Genomic DNA, 22,406 nt, shown 5'->3' with positions numbered 1-22,406 from the left:
AATGATTTTATGGTGTGTGTGTGTGTGTGTGTGTGTGTGTGTGTGTGTGTGTGTGTGTGTGCAGGTGCCTGGAGGCCGGTGAGCTGGAGTTACAGGTAGTTTGTGGGTCCGAGGAAGCAATGCACAAGGGCTGAACCATCTGTCTAGTCCCCAATCCTAATTTTTTTTCTTTTTTTTTTTTTTTTTAGGTTGCACTAGAATGCATGAATTGCTTTTGTGGGCTTCGGTCCCACCTATCTGACATCTGCAAATGTCCTCTTCCCATATCGGGACTCTGGAAAAAGGAAGCCCAATAGCTTCTAAACCAGATTAAGGACACAAAAGAATTTCAGGCCCAATTTAGTGTTCTGTGATGAGAACCGAGCAGCCAAAAGGCACCACAGGAAACAAGGCCGTGGTCTTGCTTCAGTTTCATTAGTGAGCTCATTATGGTCCACCAGCCGCCATGAGGCCGGGCAGGATCGTCTGTAGGATTTGCTGCCTAGGCTGTCATTGACCCAGCGTAAAGTTATAAACAGATAACCCTAAATCTCCAAAGGAGACTGACCTTTTATGTAGGTCGGAGATGGAAATTATACCGAACCATCACTCATCGTAAACATCAGTGTCAAGGGATTTGAGATGAAGACGTGAAGCAAAAATTATGAACTTTTAAGGAATTGCTCTACATTTGTTCTGCGTTCAGTGAAAGCAGAATGGTCCCTGTGATTTATTTAGTTGCACAGATTTTGAAAACAGACACATGAACTTCTCCAGGGGGACCAAGAGTTTGGGAGGAAAAGCATGAGTTAAGAGGATCTAGGGGGAAAGGAAGGATTTGGGACAGAAATTACTCCACTGAGCTGACTTCAGACAATGTTCCATTGACTGTCATTTACCTCTTTTCTAAGAAGAGAATTCATAGAAGATATAAGGTTGAAAGAATGGCTGGGGGGGGGGGTGTTAATGATGAGATGGCTGATGGGCTCAGCCAGTAAAAGAATTTGACCTGAGTTTGATCATAACCCCATGGCAGCAGAGAACAGATTCCTAGAAGTTGTCTTCTGACGCTCATGCGTGTGCATGCGTGTGACACACAGAGAGAGAGATTTAAAATAAAAAGAAATCTTTCTTTAATAAAACAGTAAGAGATTGGGGATATGGATCAGCGGTTAAGAGCACTTATTGTTCCTGAAAAATAAAACTGAGGTTCAGTTCCCAGCACCCACATAGCGGCTTAAAACCAGGAGTAACTCTGGCTCCAAAGGATCCAATGCCTTCTTCTGACCTCCACAGGCACCAGGCACTCACATAATACACAGACATACATGCAGCCAAAATCCTCCCACATACAAAATAAAAATAAATCTAGAAACAAAACTTAAAAATAGGGCCATAGAGTATGATGTCAAATTCACCAAAGCCACAAAAATAAAGTCAAATGATTTATTCCTACCTGTAAACACTGTTTTAGTGTTTGTGGAAGAAATGAGGATGGGGTCCTTCTTCATAGACATTACAAACCATTCAGAACATGTTATTCAATACTTGCAGAGCAACTACTTTTTATTGGGGACATATACGTATCCATTGGACCTACTGTATGAATGATATTATCCTTATTTAATAGGTACCTCTATGATACTAACCAACCAGCCCAGAGCCACAAAGGGAAAACTGTCTGCCCAGTTCACACTCTCTCGACCCGTGTGAGACCTGCGTTCGTTTCATCCCCTCGTTTCACACAACACAAACGACAGTTCCCATTCCCCAGGACTTGCCTGCATGTTTCATGTGGTTCCCAGGGGGAGCTTGTTTATGGTCACAACAGCCCCCGTGAGGGAGTATTCACAGCCCCATTTCATAGCTCAGGGGTTCACACCAAAGCAGGCTGACTCCAAGGTTACACTGGAGTAGTGTAGACGATTTAGGTCTCCACATGCAGTAAAGACAACACGACAGGTAAGCTGGGAGAGGTGATGCACGCTTGTAACCCCAGCGCATGAGAGACAGAGATAGAAAGATCAAGAGTTCAGCCCACTCGGGGGTATAAGATCACGCCAAGGAAGAGAGAGAACTGAAGTGACCTGTGGGGTGGCTGTGGTGAGTACTACAAGTGACTGAATGCTAGAGTGACCAGGAGCCCTTTGTAAAGCAGAACAGCACTTTCTGCTCTTTATGGATGGTTGATAGATGATGAAGAAAGCCCAACTTTATGTACGATTGAAACAATGAAAGGGAAAATGCTGGCATGGGTGAGGGCGGAGTGTTAAGGCCCTCATCAGAAGTACCCTCTCACAGAGTGGTGGACAGAGGAAAAAGAAGAATGTCGGATGTAATGATGCACACCCGCAGAAGGCCAGCCTGGGCTATATGGTGAGATACCGTCTCAAGAAAACAGATACCCTAGAGACCTTGCCCATCACCCTCTCCAAGGTGAATGTGTGAGAGCATACAGCCCACAGAACTCAGCCATGAAGTCAGTTCAACTCCAAAGTCCTTCACATTTGCCTTCCTGTCAGGCTCTTTTCCATGAAAAATGCTAGCAGAATGTAGCCTTTCTATGCTGAGCAATGAGGAAATGGAGCCACTATCTTTTACAACATATTTCTTTTCCCCTTTTTCATCTAACCAGTAGTCAGTCACCAGCCTTGCTCCCCCTCTGGGGGGTCTCTCATACGCTGCTGGGTTTTCATTAAGCAACTCCCACCCTGCAATCAGCCCGTCTGTCAGCACTACAGCACATTACGGGTGAAGCCACACCTCTCAAGGCTTCAGGAAAGGACACGATTGGCATTTGAGAAGGGACAGTTATTCATCTTCCAGAACAGTCCTGAGCAACGCAGAAGCCAAGGCACCACAGCACCCCAATTCAGACCTGGGCAATGTCAAGGGTACCCACCCCAGTGTCTGCATCAAAACCAGTAGCTAGCAGTTACCACCCCCAGTGGCCACCAGCTTGAACACTCAGAGTTCAAAACGTCTTAACATGAAAGATCGTCTGAGAAAGCCCCTGGAATAAATGTTTCCCCTCCCAAAAGATAGTAAAATTTCTTCAACAGCAATTGCACTCCTTCTCACCCATCAATAAGATCTGAGGTTGGGAAATAGCACACCGCAGCTGCTGGTACCAGTAACGTGAAATGAACTCCCCTGAGAATGCGATAAAGAATCTTAAGTTGCAGGGAGGCCTGTCTCACCCTGGAATGCTCCAAGAGCATCGCAGGCTTCTTCCCGTTCTAGGTGAGGGAGAGGTCAGGCCAGGAAAGCAAAGGGCAGACATCAAAAACCCTAAGGGACTTCTTCAGTCACGTAAAGGGTCACTGCTGGGAAAGGCGCTCCTTCCTCAGGGTGAAGTTATCAGACCCAGATAACTTCCCCCATTATCCTCTTCTCGCTCTCACAAAAATATATCCTCGTTGGAAATCCATTATGGGTCTAAGACACCCCTCCCAGAAGAAGAGGGACTGGGTCCCTCTGTCTCTCTGTTGCTCTTAAAGCTCTGGCAGCGCTTGCCCTAGCAGCTCAGGGCCTGTAGAGGGACTTTGCCCACACATGGAAGAGCAGTAACCTCAAACCTTCCTCTCTCCTGGAGGATGCTGAAAAGAACTCTCTCCAACAGAGGAAAATTTAAGATGGTCTGCTGGCCCCCGTAAATAAGGAGCCAATGAATCAATCTGCCCTTCAATACTTAATGATTTGAAATACTCTGAAAAAAAAAAAAAAAAAAAACTATAAATCACCCTTTCACACACAGAACCAAGCTGTTTTCTACCCCAAATCATCCAAAGGATTTCTATCGGCTTCCTAAATATAGTAATATTATAATAAAATATTTGGATGGACTTAAACATCAAAAGAAAAAAAATTAGTTATTCATGAGGAACAAAAGCACACTTCTCCAAGCAAGCACTTTCCTGCTTAAGGATTTTAAACGGTACAATCGGCTCAAAGCACCACAGAATCCATAGTGTCGAACCAGAGTTTTTCTGGTTCACTGTGCCAAGTACTGAACCGCCAATGAGGATGATGTGAGTGTGTGTATTAAACTGCAGGCAGGACTTTGGTCATCATAACAGGCAGGTAAAATTAGCAGGCCTCCACATTAAAAAATAAAATAAAAACAGTTTGGTGTGACTGAAAATTCCGACAATAATAAGAGCAGAAAAGGCTGATGCCTTGTTGGAACTTCCCAGCTCCAACAAGGTAAAAGTTCTTGCCCTGAAAGCCTGGCAATGAGCTCAGTGTCCAGTTGAAGAGCGGGTGCAGAGGTGCACATCTGTAATGCCAGCACTCGTGGGGCATGATGGGAAGCAGAGGCAGGAGAACTGGCCAAAGGCTCAATGGTACACACAAACACCCACACACTAAACAAACTGTTGTATTTCCTCTTCCTGCCTCCGTCTCACTTGAATTAGCTACCACAATATTACAATAAACTCTAAAAGAAAGAAAATGAAGAGGTAATAGAGACGAGTAAGAGAAGACAAGAGTTCAGAAAGAAGGAAATCATTCCTAGATACTGAACTCAATGACAGGGAGCATCTCAAGCAACTAGCCTTGCTTTAAATTACATCTGGTATCTTGTACCTTGAGTTCAAGAAGGAAGAATAGCACTTCAGCCTTATTTACTATGGCCCAAATCCAGCATGCCACTGCTGTGTGCCTTTATAAGTCACAAATTTCGCAGGAGGAACTAAGTTACTTACTTCTCACTCCCAGTGTATTTTCAGACAATATTCATACACACATTTGTGTATATGTGTTTTTTATATTTAGTATTTTACTATCCATTTATTAAGAGACACTAATAAAATAAATAAATGTAATTGTAATTTTAATTAAAGAGAAATTTTAAAACATCAGGTTATCCATTGCAACCCCAAGCAAGTCATTTGGCCCTGGCTTGTTATGCCTGGGCTCAAATAACATTTATAGGGCTCCAAATCACTCCCAGGCACTATAAATGTCATCACGTCATGTTATGTGATTATGATGACACAATTCAAAGGCTTGTTGACACAAAATCACGGCATTATATTTCACCAACTGATACCCAGGCACAATAAAACGCTACTCAGGTTTCTGCCTGTATATGGGGACCTTAGGCCGTTCCGATACTAGTAACCGCCTCAGTAGGTTTATCTGTGTTGACTACCACAGACAGGAAGAGGAAGGAAAAGGTGGAATGGTATTTCCTAATATGTGTTTTAAGTGTCATTATAATTAAAGAATGTGTTGCCATTATTATAAAGCTTTTGAATTTTGTTATTACATTTATTTATTTACAAGGAGGAGGAGCACACCCGTGCCTCATTGTGTGTGTGGAGGTCAGAGGATAACTTGTGCGAGTCAGCTCTCTCCTCTCATTGTCTGGATGTTCAGTATCAAACTCAAGTGTCAAGGTTAGCAGCAGCACCTTTACCCAATGGCACAGACGCACACACACACATACACACACACACACACACACACACACAATGAGTGTAAAGTTTTCTTAAAAGCATTAAAGATATACATGAGCTACATTATCAGAGTCCTCAACTTAACATGTCAGAAAAACACAATAATTGCAAAAAATTCTCTCACTGAAAGAATATATATCAATGCCTTTACAATAGACTGAGAGGAAAATTTAATCACTCTAAGATATCGTTCTATTTCTAGTTGAACATGAAAAATTATAGCCATCCAACTCCTCTTCCAAAAGGAAACGTGAACCCATCGCCACACCCCCATCGCTGCTACTGAGACAAAGACCTTAAGGTGTGTTAACTCATGCCTGTAATCCCAGAACTTGATAGGTTGGGGCAAGAGAATTGTCTGGGCTCTCTACTAAGTACCAGGACAGCACAAGTGAGTGAGACTCTGCCTCAAAGATAGTCAGATAGAAAGACAGACAGACAGACAGATAGATAGATAGACAGACAGACAGACAGACAGGTGATAGGTAGATAAATATAACTAAAAGCCCTAAGTATTCTTCATACAGTGAACATGTTTAACACAGTCCAAGCCAACCAATATGTATTGACAAGCAGGAAAACCACTGCTCAACATTCTGAGATGGAGGGACAATTGTCAGCAAAATGCACCCTCTTTACGATTCATTCTCCTCCAGAGAACCAAGTCAGCTAGCCAAGCTCCATCTAGAAACTAGGGAATAAGGGCAAGCCAGTCTTTCCTGACAAGGTTTATCCTCAATGCTTCCTGTCTCCTCAGCACTTCCTAAATCTCCTAGGTAAACTTAGAAAGGAGAAGAAGTACCCTAAACTTAAAGGTTCTTCTAGTGGTCCAAGAATTAGAGCCTTATCTGGTCCACTGACCCCACCCTCACTCCCCTATCTGAAAAATCCCTTCTCTCTCCCTTGACTTGCTAGGATTTCTTGGCCTCCAAAATCTGCCCCCAAATAAGCTTATTCATAGAACATTTAAAAATAACGTTTCTCATGGGCATTTGCACCGGCTGAAACAGGAAGCCCATGAGGGAATTCACACTGTAATTGTGCCCTTGTGGTCATTTTCCAATGCCCAAATACCTTCCCCGCAGCTCGATGAAGCAGAGTGGAGGGAAACGGGGTCTCTTTAACAGGTGCCTAGTGCCCTGTGTTGTGACAAAGTTTTGTTGAAGCCAAAGTCTCGTCAGCTGGAGCATTTGTCTATGAGAGCACAGAGCAGTGAAAATATAGTCAGAAGACTTCAAGGGAATCTGGGCACCTCTCTAAAGTAGTTTAATAAATCTTAGATTATAATCAAGAAAGAGGCTGTGGAGAATATCGAGCAGGCAACAGACAAATAAATGCATTTCTTGCAACGCTGATTTGAAACCTTACCGTTCTAGTTATGGGTCAAGCAGCCCCTTTCACTGGAAACACGAGATTCACCCAATTCCACCTAAATGGAACTCAGGGGTGCAGGCACATGTCCCCACACCGCAGCCCTACAGCACGGGCTTCCAAAATAAAGAGAGGTACTTGTATTTGTGAAGCCGCTCTGTGTTCGTTCTGAATCGCCCGCTGGAGAGTACTTCAGGGTGTGTGGCTGAGTTTCCCGCCCTACTGGTTCAACTACGGCTACACAGGAAATCATTATTTCTTCGTGTGTGAGTTTCCTTGACCCTTTTCCCACTCAGCCCCTCATGTCTGAAAGCCACCAGAGTGTTGAGGCTGAGTGTGAATTACCTGATGGCTGCGCCGCACTGATAAAGCCCTGTAAAATTACAGTAGGGTGAGGGAGGGACAGGAGAGAAGCCGAGTCACTGGGCAGGGTTAAGTCCCTGACATCAGAGACCCCAGACTCAGACCCCAGCTCCACCTTTCTCTCTTAAAGTCATGTTACTGTGGGTGTCTGGTTTTCCTCAAAGCACAATGATGATAAAAGCTCTTGTCCCTGGTGTTAAAAGTGGAGTAAGTCATAAGGGCCTGGAGCAGGGGTAACGGGAGACAGCATTACTGCTATATTCCAGACAAGTGTTTCCTGATCCTTTATATTCTATATAATTGTGTCCCTGTGATTTGGGGAGGGGGAGGTGGAGTTCCCTATTAAACATATTTACTTATCTCTGGCTCTTCTATGTTCACAATCTGCAGCCAGTTTGAAAACCTTTTAAAGTCAAGTAATTATGATATCCGAATCTCAAATACTACCTTGGAAACTTAAATATTTAAGTTATTTTCATTTTAAATTACAGTCTTAACTAAACATTTCTTACTGATGAAGGTCACAGTTATATTCATAACAAAGCTGAACTAGAAAAACAGAAATAAATCCACGTGGAAAGCTAGATGTCAGATATGCACTGATTCCAAACACTTTCAAAAACATTGAAAGCACAACAAGTTAACTTTAATGTTTTAAAAACAGAGCATCAGTTGGATTCTAGATGGTCAGCAGTTCTGCCTTGATGTCATCTTTTAGAAGGCTAAACACAGAACTTCTAACTCAAAAAGTCCTGATTTGTTCCCAGGGCAGGCTGCTTGTTAAGCGTGGTGGCTCTCCAACATGGAGACAGAGGTTGAGTTCAAGGCTAGACCGGTCTATGACGTTCTAGGCCAGCCAGAGCTATATAGTGAGACCCTGATTCAAAAAGCCAAACAACAACAAAGCTCCGGGCCATAATGGTGTCACTGACATTGTTTCAAACCAGAGAATGAACACGTTAGTTGAGACAACCGTCTCATGTAGTCTGTACGAGATGGCTAGGTCGGTAAAGTTCCTGCCACACAATCAGAAGGACTTGAGTTTGATCTCCTGCACCCACATAAAAAGAAAGCCAAGCCTGAAATCCCAAAGCAAAGGACATGGGAACCAGAAAATCTTGGGAGCCTGCTGACCTGCCAATCTAGCCAAATCAGTAAGCTCCGGGCTTAACAAGAGACCCCATCTTGGAAGAAAAGGTGGATATCGGCTGATATCGCATTCCCCTACACATGCACAAATACATGTGTGCACAAAGCAGCACATACACACACTAAAAAAAGAAGGAAACAAAATCTGATAACTAGACTTCCAGGCTACTTCTTCTTCAAAGCCACCCAAACTCCCAGCTCGTGGGATGACATCTTCTCCAGTGCAGTTCTCTCCGCCTCATCACCTTTGACACACCCTCCTTTCAGACTCAGTCAAGGGGGCTGGAGAGACAGCTCAGAGATTAAGAGCACTGACTGTTCTTCCAAAGTGCTGAGTTCAGTTCCCAGCAAACACATGGCTCACAACCATCTGTAATTAAGATGTGGTGCCCCTCTTCTGGCCTGCTGGTATATATGCACGTCGAGTAATGTATAAATGATAAATAAATAAATCTTTATTTAAAAAAAAAACTAGAGAACTTCTCAGTGACCTTCCTGTCGTCTCATTAAATAAGAAAGGATCGGGTTTTGTCCTGTTCCTGAGATGGGTTCTTGTATATAGTTTCTGTTAGTCACAAAGGCAGTCCTCCTGCCTCCCAAATCCTGGAATTACAGGCTTGGGCCAGCAAATGTGGTTGAAGGAGGGGATTTGCTCGTCACTTGCTGGGGTCCTACCTAAAGGCTCTCACAGAACCCAGTGTCCGTCCTCAGGTACTCTCCTCTCTGCAAACCCATCTGACCAGAGCGCGTGTTTACCGCATACTACCCTGATTAGACCTGAGTGCCAACCAGTCTCGTCCTCAGGGTTAGAGACTGGGCAACAGACTCTACAGAATGGCAAATTAAATTGACGAGACACACGTCCAAGACACCTGAGATAAAGAAAGCACCAAGTCTGTTGAGAAACTGGAACCTTTCCATAACTTGGCATCGGGTTTTCACCTCTAAAATCTGGACTGTGACGGACCGCAGGGGACAAGGCTCTGTCTTCTTACAGTGCTGTCGGGCAGTTTCAGCTCCTTTAAAAGGCTGCATGTTTTCCCCCTCAGCAGTTCCTATGGAGAGAGAATCTGACAGGTGGTTTCTATATTTCAAAAGCCTGCAGCACGGAGGCTCCTCAGCAGCGCTGACCCAACCAGGAACTGGTCAAATGTGAATAATTTGGCACCAGGTTCCCTGTGGGGGCCAAATGTTGCCTGAATGCTCACCAGGAGCTGGTAGCCAGCCCGTTCACAGTGACCTTTAAATATCTCCAAGAGGAGGCAGAAATTAGAATTGACATTGTACAGTTGAGGAAAGTGGGGTTCGGAGGTCAAGTGATTCATGGGAATGCGTCTGGAAAGAAGCTCTGAGCGAAGTCCCCAAATCACAGCCTGCGTCCCCAAATGGGAGAAAAAGCCCCTTTTACTCAGTCCATAATAGAGCCTGGGATTAGGAATCTTTGAGCAGGTGAGGAAGGGCTGGGAGTGCCATGGCCAGGGAGCTTCTAAAATCATAGAAAAACCCAAAGCTTTGAACACTGGCTTCATCCCATTCCCAGACAGGCCAGGCGTGCACACGCGTTTTCGCATGTGTGGATGCCAGTCTGTGCGAAGGGTGTGCGGACAGTCAGAGACCCGCATCAGGCATCTTCTTCAATTGCTCTCTACCACAGTTTTTGAGACAGGAGCTCACTGAAGGACTAGACTGGCTGACAGCAAGCCCCAGGGAGCCTCCTATCTCTGCCACAGAGCCATGGCCAAACCTGAGGCAAGCTCCCACCATAGCTTGGAGGAGACCGTGGGAAGTCTCTTTTTGATAAAATGGAAGTGGTTTCAGCGTAGAATTATTGCAAATGTATAATAAATATTTGCAACTCAAATATTTCTTCCTGACACAGCCCTAAACAACTCATATTATCTGTCCGAGGCTGCCAATTGCCCACGTGTTCCAGCCTTTCAGGCAATGCGATGGTGTTCTCAAGGGCACACTATATACTTTTGTAATATTCTGGCTCACACTTAATTGAAGACTGGGATGTCTGTCATTTACTATCTGGCTCAGTGACGTAGCCCCGTGGTTCTATCACTATGGAGGCTGAAACAAGAACTTACTTCTCATTTATTATTATTCTGTGTCATTCGTACATTTCCGAAACATAACTGAACTTTACAAATGAATGTGGTCAATATAGCCCAATGGGCTGGGGTGCCCCCAATAGGCTGGGGGGGGCGAGCGAGTATCCTTTCAATTGTATGGCAACTTACCTACCATGTTCTTGGCCTTGCATTCATTTTTTTTTTTTTTAATTATATATTGTCCCTTCTAGGGATGGTGGCACATGCCTGTAACCCAATAATCCCAGAACCTGCAATATAGAAGCAGAAGAACCAGGAACTCAAGGCCATTCTCTTGTAAGAGTGGGTGAGCTTGAGGCCAACTTAGCCTCCATGAGATCCTGTCTAAATATATAAATATGGCTCACCAAAGGTGTCCTCCAAAGTTTACTCTTAGGGCGGACAAGATGGCTCAGTGAATGAAGACACCCGCCACCGAGTTGAGTCTTTAGAATTCACGTGGTGAGAGGATAAATCCAACTCCCGCAAAACTGTCCTCTGCCCTCCATAGTCACATGCTGTAGCAAGCACACATGTAGAGAAAGGACAGATCTTCTGCTGCCTGTGTCTCCCTAGTGTTACCACGAAGGCACTGACTTGAGTTTCTCCTAAATCAGTCTTCTTGAAATATGCTAGGATAAAGGAGCAAGGCCCCTCAAGCCTGACTTTTCTTCTATGCCATGTAGTAAAAGTTACCCTGATGAACTAAAACCAGCTTGAGTGTTCCCACTGTTAAGGTAAGTGAGTGAGACAGAAAAAGAGACCATCTCTAACATGCCATTAATGAGGTAACTCCCAGAAGAACCTTTCATCTGAAGTGTACCATTTACTGATTCGGTAACTTATTTACAAAACTGATGGAAATTGTTAACAGGGAGTTAATTGATTTAAGTCACCTGATTACCACAGTTAATTAACCACACTAGTTTAATCTTCCTTGAAAACTTCAACTAATCATTTCCCAGGTGTCGGGGAGTCATTCCTCAAATGAAAACGCCCTCCCCCTTCTCCAAGGGAGGCTCTCGAGTGCTTTCTTTTCAAATTTTAGGCTAACAACGAGCAAGATCTTTTTCTTATATGGCTACATTGAAAGGGCTTCCATCTCTCCACAGCTTCCCTCCCCCACCCTTCCATTATAATAAAGGAAATCCAGCCGGGCGACTTTACCAACCATGTCATTTTGAATTACTTCAAAAACCAGCAGAGAACACTTCTTGAATAAAAATGAACAAATGAAAGGCAATTGAGACTTTCATCTAGGAAAGTGAATTTCCAGAAAAAAAAAAAGACTTAAAAATATTTCATTTGCTGGGACTGGTTATAAAGGATTAGCACAAAGGAATGGGGTTGTTACACTGATACACGCATGTATTAATATTTATAGAAATAGGGGTTGGCTATAGCTCAGTGGCAGAGCACTGCATGAGGGGCTTTTTCTAGTAGATTCCCGAAAGATTACAGTGATATATGCACACGCAAACAATTTAGCCCATGTTAACATAGTCAAAGCCTATTGCTATAAAACCTGTAAAATTGTATTCATTTTTACAGAAATAAAAAATTAAGGTCAGTGGGATATGGTGGTGCACGGCTTTAATTCTAGCACAGAGACAGGCAGCTCTCTGAGTCTGAGGACAGCCTGGTCAACAGGCATGGCTACACAGTGAGACCCTGTCTCAAGAGATCAACAACAATCTCTCACCCCTGCCACAAGAGGCAGTGGCCTTGGGGCTGGTGGTGGTGGTGGTGGTGGCCGCTTGTGCCTTTAATCCCAGCACTTGGGAGGCAGAGATCTGTGAGTTCGAGGCCAGCCTGGTCTACAGAGTGAGTTCCAGGACAGCCATGGCCACACGAAGAAAATCTGTCTCAAACATCAACAACAACAACAAAAAGGTTGTAGGCTAAGAAGACACGCAATGTTACAAGGGCAATCCGAGCTGTAGCCCATGCGGTTCCCTATCTATTTGGTTCTCAGTTAGCAGCCTATCATTTCTCTTGTAAAGAAAGAGAGCCAACTGTCTTTGATCTACTCATAACCATGTGAAGCAGAGAGCCTCTGGAGGAGGTCACGATGATAAGTCACACTTAGACCCCCTACAGAGTCCCAGGGCTTGAATCTCTCTTATCTTTCTCGTTCCCTTAATCACATCAAAATAATTTAATCACATCAAAATAATTGTAGATTACAAAAGGATTTTGCTGCCCGCATCTCTCACTCCCCCCCCCCATAACTGCTATATCCCTTCTTTGATTCTTCCAGGGAAGTGGCAGACACTGTTCCTCTTAACAGCTCAAGTCCCTCGTGGTGCCGCGTTCCCTTGTCTGCGCTGCTGAGTTTAATCATTTACAGTGAGAAGCATCAAACCTTCAATTTTTAAGCCACACATTTTGTTTTTCACCAGAACCTCAGCTTCCACTGATTGCTTTGCAAATTCCTTCAACACTTCACTGCACCAAATATTAGGGAAGAAGTAAATTTTTATGTCAAACGTGTACTAGAAAAAAAAAAAAGTCAGAATTCTGGTACATAAAAATTAACCTTTTAGCAACGGACTTAAAGCCAGACTTAGGGGTACAGTACACACATTCAAGCTGACACAGGAGGAATTCAAGGCCAGCTTGCATAATAAGACCCTACCGAAAAATGCAGCCAACCAACTTGTGAAGAGTATGTCCTGACTGTGTACTGAGTGTGTTTGTTTGTTCGTTTGTTTGTTTTCTAAGACACGGTTTCTCTGTGTAGCCTTGGCTGTCCTGGACTCACTTTGTAGACCAGGCTGGTCTTGAACTCACATCGATCTGCCTGCCTCTGCTTCCCAGAGTGCTCTGATTGTACTGTCTTTTATTTATTTTTTTTAAGAAAAAAAAATGCTTTATTTTATTCTATTCATCTGTTTGTTGAGTGGGTGGGTGGGTGGGGGTAAGGCACGTGTGGGTGCAACTGTGACCATAATTGGCATGCGGATGTCCAGGACAACTTGGATCTGTCCTTCTACCATGGGTGTAGGTTCCCAGGGATCAAACTCAAGCGAAGCCGGCAAGCCTGGAAGTTGTCTTTACCCCATGAGTCTTGCCTGGGCAGATGAGTTTTCCAGTAGCAGCACTCATTATGGTCTAGAGAAACACCTGCGTCTACATCCCAATCCAAGAGCCTCTTCTCAGGCTTACGACGACTGATGGATCCTAACAATTTTTTTCTGTTTGTTTGTTTGTTTGTTTGTTTGTTTGTTTGTTTTAAGAAAGGATCTTACTGACGTCCAAGCAGCCCAGACTGTCCTGAAACTCAAAGCAGGTATGAACTGCCACATCCAACTACAGGTTTTTCTAAGAATCCTATTTTGATTGAGCTAAGTATGGGAGGAAAGCCATGCTGCAACATAAAATGTTCTACTTTAGAGTCTGCTGAACTGTTCAAACTTGTGCTCTTTTTAAAGACACCCTAAGAGTATATAATAACAGAGAGAGAGAGAAAGAGAGAGAGTTAATAGACTTCCTTTTAGACTCCCTCTCACCTTCCTGGTATCTTCCGCTACCCTTCTCTCTATACATCACACCCTGAAGAACTGGCTCTAGTAATGACGGAGCAGACATCTTTAGACACAGTAAGAAAGGTTTCAGGACCAAAACCCTTTACACATACCCATAGCATCTATCTGCCCTGTCCCAAAGAGCAGCCTCCTCCTGGATGTAGAGAGACTCACCCCTCATTTGGTCATTCATCTCTTCTAGAACTTCCAAGGAAGAAAACTTGGAGCTTTCCCACCAATATGATGTGATCTGATTAAGTCAAAGCGCTATGAATTGAAGAGCACATAGTGATGGGGAAAACAGCAGCTAAAAGAAACTCAGCAGACAGAAATACCTACACAGCATGGGAGAGAGATGGGGTCAGAGGAGAAATGTACTTTTTTTCAATATCAAAGATGTATGTCAAAGGGATCCATATGTCTTACAGCTCCTGGTTCCATCACCCCTGAATATGGCAAAGTCACCATCAACACGTGCGATATGCATGAAGGAACTGCCAAAAGCACAACAAGCATGTCCAAAGGTTGAGCTGCTCAGACGACAGTCTCTGAAATGAGGTCACCTAATCACAGTATAAGTGAGGGTTTGTTTGCCCAGGCACAGGAGAACTATCTTCCCCTTTGCTTCTCCTTTCTCTTACTTACCCACTAGGAACACGCCAAGGGCGCAGAAGACGCTTGAAAAACCAGTCATTTTAACTAAGCTCATTTCCCCAGCTTCCTCACCTGCATGTGCATGTGACTCCAACTGTCTCATCCCCTGTCCCAATCCCCCTGTCTCCAACCTATTTTTATGTAGACAGAAGCCAGAGGTCAGCCTGGGGAGCCATTCACCCTGGGTCTCGCTGCCCACCAGTTAGCTGGCTGGTCTCTCTGCTTCTCCAAGTCCAGCTTTTTTCATGGGTGCCAGGGATTAAACTCATGCTTGCAAGACAAGCACTTTTACCAACAGAACCATTTCCCCACACTTGACTAGAAAGTCTGTGACAAATGGCCCCGGCCTTCAGCAGCAGCCTGAGACCCTATTTCTCCTTCGTCCATCAGAAATAAGACTCATGGGAGTTGGCTGGGCGCTGTGAGGGTCTTCCCACCTCAGCCAGCTGCCTCCCGGAGTTGGGAAACCACTCTCCTCTCCAGACCGCCTTTTGTCTCAGCTGCTGTTTTCACTGTACCATGGTCCCAGACAGCTTTCCTTTGTGTTCTGTTTAAATACAGAATGACAGTCCACTAACAGAACATGCAAAGGCTTTGGCTTATCTTTTTGTAAGAGCTACTGTATCAAATGTGTAGTAAAAATGGCAGAATGACCCATTGTGGACATACAGAGGAATTCTCACAGGATGACTATGGATCTGGGTGAAAGTTTAAAAAGGAATGAAGAAACCGTTACTCCCAAATGCACTGGGGGTCACCGGTGGGGTTCGGACGGAGAGAAACACAGTTGCTAAGCCACTTGCTCTGATTAAGACAACAATTTTCTTTTTCTTCCTGCAGGATCTAAAAAGAGACCCTAAGATATTATGGGCTGGCAAAACCAGTTTTGGATGCCCCGCCCCTTTTCGGTACTTGAGGTTGAATCCAAAGTCTTTGTGCACGCTAGACAGGCAAGTGCTCCTTCACTGAGCTACAAGATGGAACTTGGAAATTTTCTTATTTTTGTTTGTTCACTTACTTCCTGATTTTGAAACAGACTCTTATGTAGCCCATAGATAGATAGATGGATAGACAGACAGATGTGTGTGTATGTATATATATGTATGTATGTATGTATACATCATTCAAGGATGACCTTGAAGGTCTGATTTTTCCTGCATCTAACTAGCAAGTTCTTGGATTACAGGGATACTGCCACATCCGGTTTATATGGTGCTGGGGGTGAAAGCCAAAGATCCGTGTGTACTAGCCAAGCACTCTGAGTAACACCCTTAGCCCTACTTTGAGTTTTTAAAAACAGGATCTCACTACAGTGAGACAGGGGAGAGCGGCCTGGAATACACGGCAGTCCTCCTGCCCCCATCTCCCAAATGCTGGGATTACAGGCATGAGTCATATCTGGTTAAAATGACTTTGAGACTTTCTTTTATAAATGGTCCACACTGACTTCAGTTTCGCAACCCTCCTGCCGCAGACTCCAGAGTAGCTGGGATCACTGACATGCGCCACCAGGCTCAGCTGTTGTGGGAACCCACTCTCAATATCCGAGGACATCCATCCACCTGTCCATTTGACTCTATTTGCCCTGTTCTGGAGCCTAAGGATAAAACAATAAACAGGAAAAAAAATGAAAAAAAAAAAAGCCACTGCCTCATGGAATTTATATCTGAGAGAAGATATAAACAAGCAAATAAATAAGTATTAAGTTATGTAATTTGGTACTTGAGATGCTGGGTGATATAAGAGAAAGTGAATGGATCAGGACTCAGTGGATATTCAGTTTGAGCTGAGGTCAGCCTGGGCTACTGTGGAAAGGAGCAGTTAGAAAACAGAAGGCAGGGAAAGAGAGGGGAGGGGGAAACAATGGTGGTCTCAGGCAATTGTCGGGGTGAAAAGAATGATCTAGAACTTGACTTGCCTGGATAGGACTTTCTTCTAGAACACAGACAGGCTACGCAGGCTAAAAGGGCAGTTGGCAGTGGCTGCCATACAAATGTGTGGCATTCTCTCTCTAGTCCCACGTTTTGTTTTTTTTTTAGAAGCAGAGTCAGGGCGTGCACAAGGCCAAGACACACAAACATGAAGTTAAAAGCACCATCTAAGCAGGTGATGTCTGGGGTTTGAGGGCAGGGGAGAACATGTTAGGAAATGGGTCCTACACTTGAGATTCGCATCATGACTATAGTTTTGGATTGTGCTGTTTGCTATTCTCCTGCCAAGTGTGGACACGGAGAAGCAGGTGTGGAGAACTTGTTTAACCAGGATTGGGGTTTTGCAGAGCAGGGTAAAAGCAGGCCACACTGCTGAGTGTGTAAAGGAAGTGACTTGAACAATGATTCTGAAATAAGCCGAGGAAGTGGGTGAGTGAGGGGTCCGAAGGACAGGGAGGAGGTGGTGAGAGCAGCAATCTCAGGGTATAAAGGAACTGGGCTGCCACTGCAACCGCAGAGCAGAGGGCTGCTCTCGAAGCCAACGGGCTCCTTCGGTATTCTGACATAAACCTTGACTTCAGTGGGTTCTGCTGGGCATGCTGAAGTAAAATCCTTGCTGTGGTGGATTGGAACAGAAAACCTTTCAAGGCTGTTTACGTTTTAAAGTGGCAAGGGCTTCTAGGGTGACCAGGGAAAAGAAATCACGAATTTAGACACACAAACAGTGACCAAGGTTTGGGATCTAGCTTGGGTAGGGACACTCAGGGATGAGGGCGAAGGCAGTACTTCACACACCTTGGAGGCAAAAGAGTGCTTCTGCTTGTAGCTCGTTCAAATGGAAAACTGGAGTTCGTGGAGTGGAGTGATTTGCCGTGGGAAGAGATTTACAGGTCATCTCTATGCCTCAGTTCAAAAACTGAGAGGGCTTCCCCATAACAGCTGTTCATAAATTGTCTGAGCGCCAGAGCCACCTGGAAACTTCAAAATACAGATCCCCGTGCTCCTGGTTCAGTGACTGTGGGCTGGGCCTAGGAGTTTATATGCTTTATAAAGCTCCCCAGGTGATCTGCGTGACATGCCAGGTTTGAAGAGCTGGCCGACATCTACCCAGGCTCCTTAGAAATTCTAGCAGTCTAAGTTATGGAAGTGAAGCAGCTATATTTTTAAGAACATAACAGAAGCCTGGCATGGTGCCTCGTGCCTATTACTCCAGACTTGGGAGGTAGAGGCAGGAGTTTCAGGGGTTCGGGGCCATCCTGGACATTGTCTCCAAAAGCAATAGGAAAAATGAAGGTTTGACTGGAGCAAAGCCTTGGTGCCTCACACCTTTAAACCCAGCACTGAGGATCAAGAAGTTCAAGACTAGGCTGAGCTACAAAGCAAGAGCTAAGAGGGGGAAAGAGAGAGAGAGAGAGAGAGAGAGAGAGAGAGAGAAAATTAAAGAAGAAAAGAGAGCAAGGAAAAGTTCAGAGAGAAGAGGGAGGGAGGGAGGGTAACAAGGGAGGAAGGAAGGAAGGAAGGAAGGAAGGAAGGAAGGAAGGAAGGAAGGAAGGAAGGAAGGAAGGAAGGAAGGAAGGAAAGAAGGGGCATCCAGGTTGCATTTCCCCAGACAAGATCAAAATTACATGTAACCCTGTTTGCTCTGGCAGCCATATTGCAACCATAGGAAAACTGACTGAAAACAAACCTGACGCTAGAAAAGAACAGAATGAAGAAAAACACAAAGAAAAGGAGTGGAAGCCTTGCTGAACCTCAGCCAAATTCCACTCCAGCTCAGGGTTGTCTGCATCCAGGAGCCAGGAAATGCGCTATTGTTTTAGCCAGTGTGGGTTGAGTTTCTATTTCTTGTTTCTTTAAACAAAAGGTATTCTCCACACCCCACATCAGAATCAAAACAATGCACAAGTCCACACTAGCTGCTTTTCTTCTCTCCCTTAGTAAGGTTTAAATGCAGCCAATATGAATGTATTCCAGATAAAATGTATCCATTCCTAAATTCAAAGGTATTATCAGGCCTCCTAGTTCACTCCTGCACTCCCTGGACTCCGCAGACGAGGCAGGAGCGCCAAGAATTCACCTGAGTGGGCTGCACAGTGGGTTCCAGGCCAGCCTGGGCTACAGAATGAAAGCCTGTCCCACAAAGACCCAAAAGGCAGGTGGGTGTAGCAGTCTACACCTATAATCCCAGCACTTGGCGAGAAAAGGCAAAAAGGATCAGGAGTTCAAGGCTAGCCTGTGCTAACATCAGACCCTTACAAAGAGAGAGAGAGAAAAAGACTGTTGATCACGGTAGTGTACACCCTTAATATCAGCACCCAGGAGGTACCTGGTCTACATGGTACATGGTGACAGCCAGCCCTTCATAGAGAGACCCTGTCTCAAAACAAATCCGCTGTATTTAAGGACATGAATTTTTTCTTCAGCTTTTACTCATCCTCCTTAACGACATAAAAATCACAGAATTAGGCTCAACGTATATGCAAATGCTTGATGCTAATAAGATGTTATATGAGTATTCAAGACACTCAAGCCTAACAAGATTGTAATTACCCTCCATCTTTTTCAGGTTTGAGCACCCATTAGACCCTCAAAAAGAAGTACATGCATTGCCACTTAGTACTCATCAGGAGTTAGTGGTAAAATAAAGGCTTTATTTTCAAAGTTAAGAGGAATCATGGAGCCACTGGCTGACAGTACATTGCTTGAAAGTTATTGCTAACAAACTGGAATCCCAGAGATCTGTAGATGATAAACAAGCCATCATCTCCATGGTAACCGTGGCTCCACTCTTCAATGCACAGAATGGCAAGTACATTTCCTCCTCTCATTCATTTCTCACTGTTTCTTACAACCTGGGGGTCCAGTATGATCTGAGCACTAATGACCAAACACATTGAGATTCCAAAGTTAAAAGTACATAGTCTTACTGTTTCTGGGAAAGACAAGTGTTTTATGGCTGTCCTTGTAAATCCCAGGTGACAACTGAACTTTAGAAACGATAATTTCTCCATTTCTTTTAGCTTCTACTACAGGAATAAAATTTAAGCACACACCATTAGTCCCAGCATTCAGGACAGAGGCAGGTGGATCTCTGTGAGTTCGAGGCCAGCCTGATCTATGAAACTAGTCCAGGACAGCCAAGACTACACAGAGAAACTGTCTCAAAAATGGAAAAAAAAAATTCTTTTAAAGATTTAAAATAAAGACTAGCAAAGTAAGCATCAACCAATGAATAGAGTGGATTTACCTGGCAAGAAAAAAAAAATCCATTTATGGAACAAGCTCCTGGAACTTAAGCCCCTGGCATTTTATATACACCAAGATGTGTTCTGTCTCCACAGAGATTTTTTTTCAATAATTTATTTAATTTTATGTGCATTAGTATGAGGGCATCAGATCCCTTGGAAGTGAAGTTACAGAGAGTTGTGAGCTGCCATGTGGGTGCTGGGAGTCGAACCCAGGTCCTCTGAAAGCACAGAGAGTGCTCTTAACCACTGAGTCATCTCTCCAAGCCCCTCCACAGAGATCTTAACCTGTCTCCAGATGCTTCTCTTTTCTAGGTCATTCCCATAGTCCTGGTCTATTGGTTAGAAAAGGGACCAAGTCCTAGAATCATAAACAAATGAATGAGGTAGACTAGAAAAGAAACCACAGCAGAATGAAGCCCTACAATGAACTGAAGAATCCCATGCTCTAATCTCATCACTCATTTTCCCAAACTTTCCCCTCTGCTTCATCATTCTCCAAATTAAGGAAACTTTACTTGGGGCTGGGATATGGTGGCACATGCCTTTAATCCTTTAACACTTGGGAACCAGGGTGAGTTCCAGAACAGCCAGAGCTGTTAGATACAGAAAGCCTGTCAAAAAAAGGAGAAAAAAAAAAAAGGAAGAAAGAAAACTTTACTTGGCAAATAAACTTTCTAGAAGTTCTTCCTTTCCTCCTTCTAAACTTGTAGGGTGGAGCTGGGGTTGTGGCTCTGTGTTAAAATACTTGTCTGGCACCTATGAGCCTATGCTATAGATCCATGGTTGTAATGATGATAACATTGCTAAGTGAATCCAGGAACATAGCATGTTTCTAATACTTTTCTCCTTTGAACTCATTGAGTTAGCTTGGGACTGCAAGCTCTTGAGAAGTTTCCATATGCCTTTCAAATCTGTCTTCACATGCAAAATGAAAATAACATCATTAACCGATTTTGTCTGATAAGGCATTATATCTGATTTGCAGCTCAGCTTGTGTTCACTGTTCCCTTCACAGCCTTCCCCTGAACCTGAGGCCCATACTTTGTCTGCAAAGTCTGAGAGCAAGTATGTGTCTGATCCCAACCTGTGGGAATACTTCTACCCCTGAGGAAGGTGATCAATTTGTCTAATAAGCTTACGATCGAGCCAAGCCACTGAAATGCAACTGAGACTTTTGTTAACAATGAGGTTTTCAGAAGCAGAGGCATGAAGATCGCTGTGAGGACAGACAGCCTGAGTCCAGAACAGCCAAGGCTACACAGAGAAACCCTGTCTCCAAAAACAAAAACCAACCAAAAAAAATATTTTTTTCCTACTATCTCCCTGTGGATATGACATGACAAGATGTAGCTCCAAAGCCAGTGAGTCATTTTACGCGGAGAGAACATGTGTGAAAATGGAGCCACCTCAGGATCAGAAGAGAAAAACAAAAGCTGGTCTCACAGAATGAGTTATTATACGGTGGGTTGAACTAAATGAAATTGCCAATGTTTGGTCATCCCTGCCAAGATAAATGGAAATCTCATATAAACTAGACAAATGTCTGTATATTTTTTCACTTAAGGATTTCAACACATTTCCTTAGCTTCCGTCGGTTTAACATGGTGTTGATCCTCAATACAATTTCTGAATAATATGCAAAGCCACTCTTGCCAGCCAGTCTTAGAGGTTTTATTGATTTGTTTTGGTAGTGGATCAAACCCAAGGCTTTGGACCTGCTACGCCAATGTCCTACCATTTAGCTGCAAAAGTCATAAATTCCATTTCTAAAAACAATGCTGATGGATACAGTCTGTAAGCTATTTCCCACTCATTGCCTAATTTACTCTATACAATTATTGTCAATCTGGAGGCCAGGCTGGCCTCGAACTCACAGAGATCTGCTGCCTCTGCACCCTGAGTGCTGAGATTAAAAGCTTGCGCCATCACCACCCAGCTCTAGACAACCATTCTATGAAATAGATGTGAGCTCATTTTACAGACAAGAAAAGTGTCCCAGGGCAGCTCAAGCAGTTATACTGGATCTCCTGAGAGAAGAAGGAAGAGGAGGAGGATTCAAAGTAAGAGTCTCAATCCAAAACTCTCCAGCACGGCCCACTTCTCTGCATGGACCTCTCTAGAACATAAGTCACAAAAGCAAACTTGGCATTTCAGGACAAACCACTACTAACCATTTTCAAATAGAAACCCAAATCTGACCCTGAAGCATGTCAAATCTTCCTTAAACCAGAGAGGTCCTGGGAAGGGTAATCAGAAACCACAGAATGACTATCTCAAAGCCTTGCAGTGGAGTCAAAGTATTTTAATTGTGAAACCCAGACTCCTCTCCTGGCTACCAACTCACCAGCACACTATGGGCTCGTAAGGGAAGTAGCAATTCCTTTTATTTCTTTAAGATCACCCGTCTCAGGTAGCCCCGGCTGACTTGGAATTCCCATGTAGCTGAACTTCTGATTCACTGCCGCCACCTTTAATCCAGTACTTGGGCGGCAGGTAGATCTCTGAGTTTGAGGCAAGCCTGATCTACAAAGTGAATCCCGGGTGAGGCAAGGCTAGACGGTCTTTTGAAAAACCGTCTTTCAAAGGCAGGCAGTGAGGAGAGACATACTCTAAATAGCTGTCT

General features: G+C 44.1%; 1 protein-coding gene and 1 long non-coding RNA gene across 2 annotated transcripts in view; one reads left to right on the top strand and one right to left on the bottom strand.

Moving 5' to 3' along the window:
- The window catches only part of Lrp2 (LDL receptor related protein 2), a 155,762-nt gene that overhangs the window by 128,767 nt on the left and 4,589 nt on the right, over nt 1-22,406 (bottom strand). The window lies entirely within an intron of this gene.
- On the top strand, nt 12,993-15,554 carry LOC132656074 (uncharacterized). The gene is made up of 4 exons (XR_009594021.1): nt 12,993-13,091; nt 13,663-13,715; nt 14,379-14,508; nt 15,445-15,554. It is a non-coding gene; the product is annotated as an uncharacterized LOC132656074 (long non-coding RNA).

This window comes from Meriones unguiculatus, chromosome 8 (assembly GCF_030254825.1).
Source record: "Meriones unguiculatus strain TT.TT164.6M chromosome 8, Bangor_MerUng_6.1, whole genome shotgun sequence".
Taxonomy (NCBI): Eukaryota; Metazoa; Chordata; class Mammalia; order Rodentia; family Muridae; genus Meriones; species Meriones unguiculatus.
The sequence above is the reverse complement of the archived record's forward strand: the minus strand, read 5'-3'. Positions and strand labels throughout refer to the sequence as shown.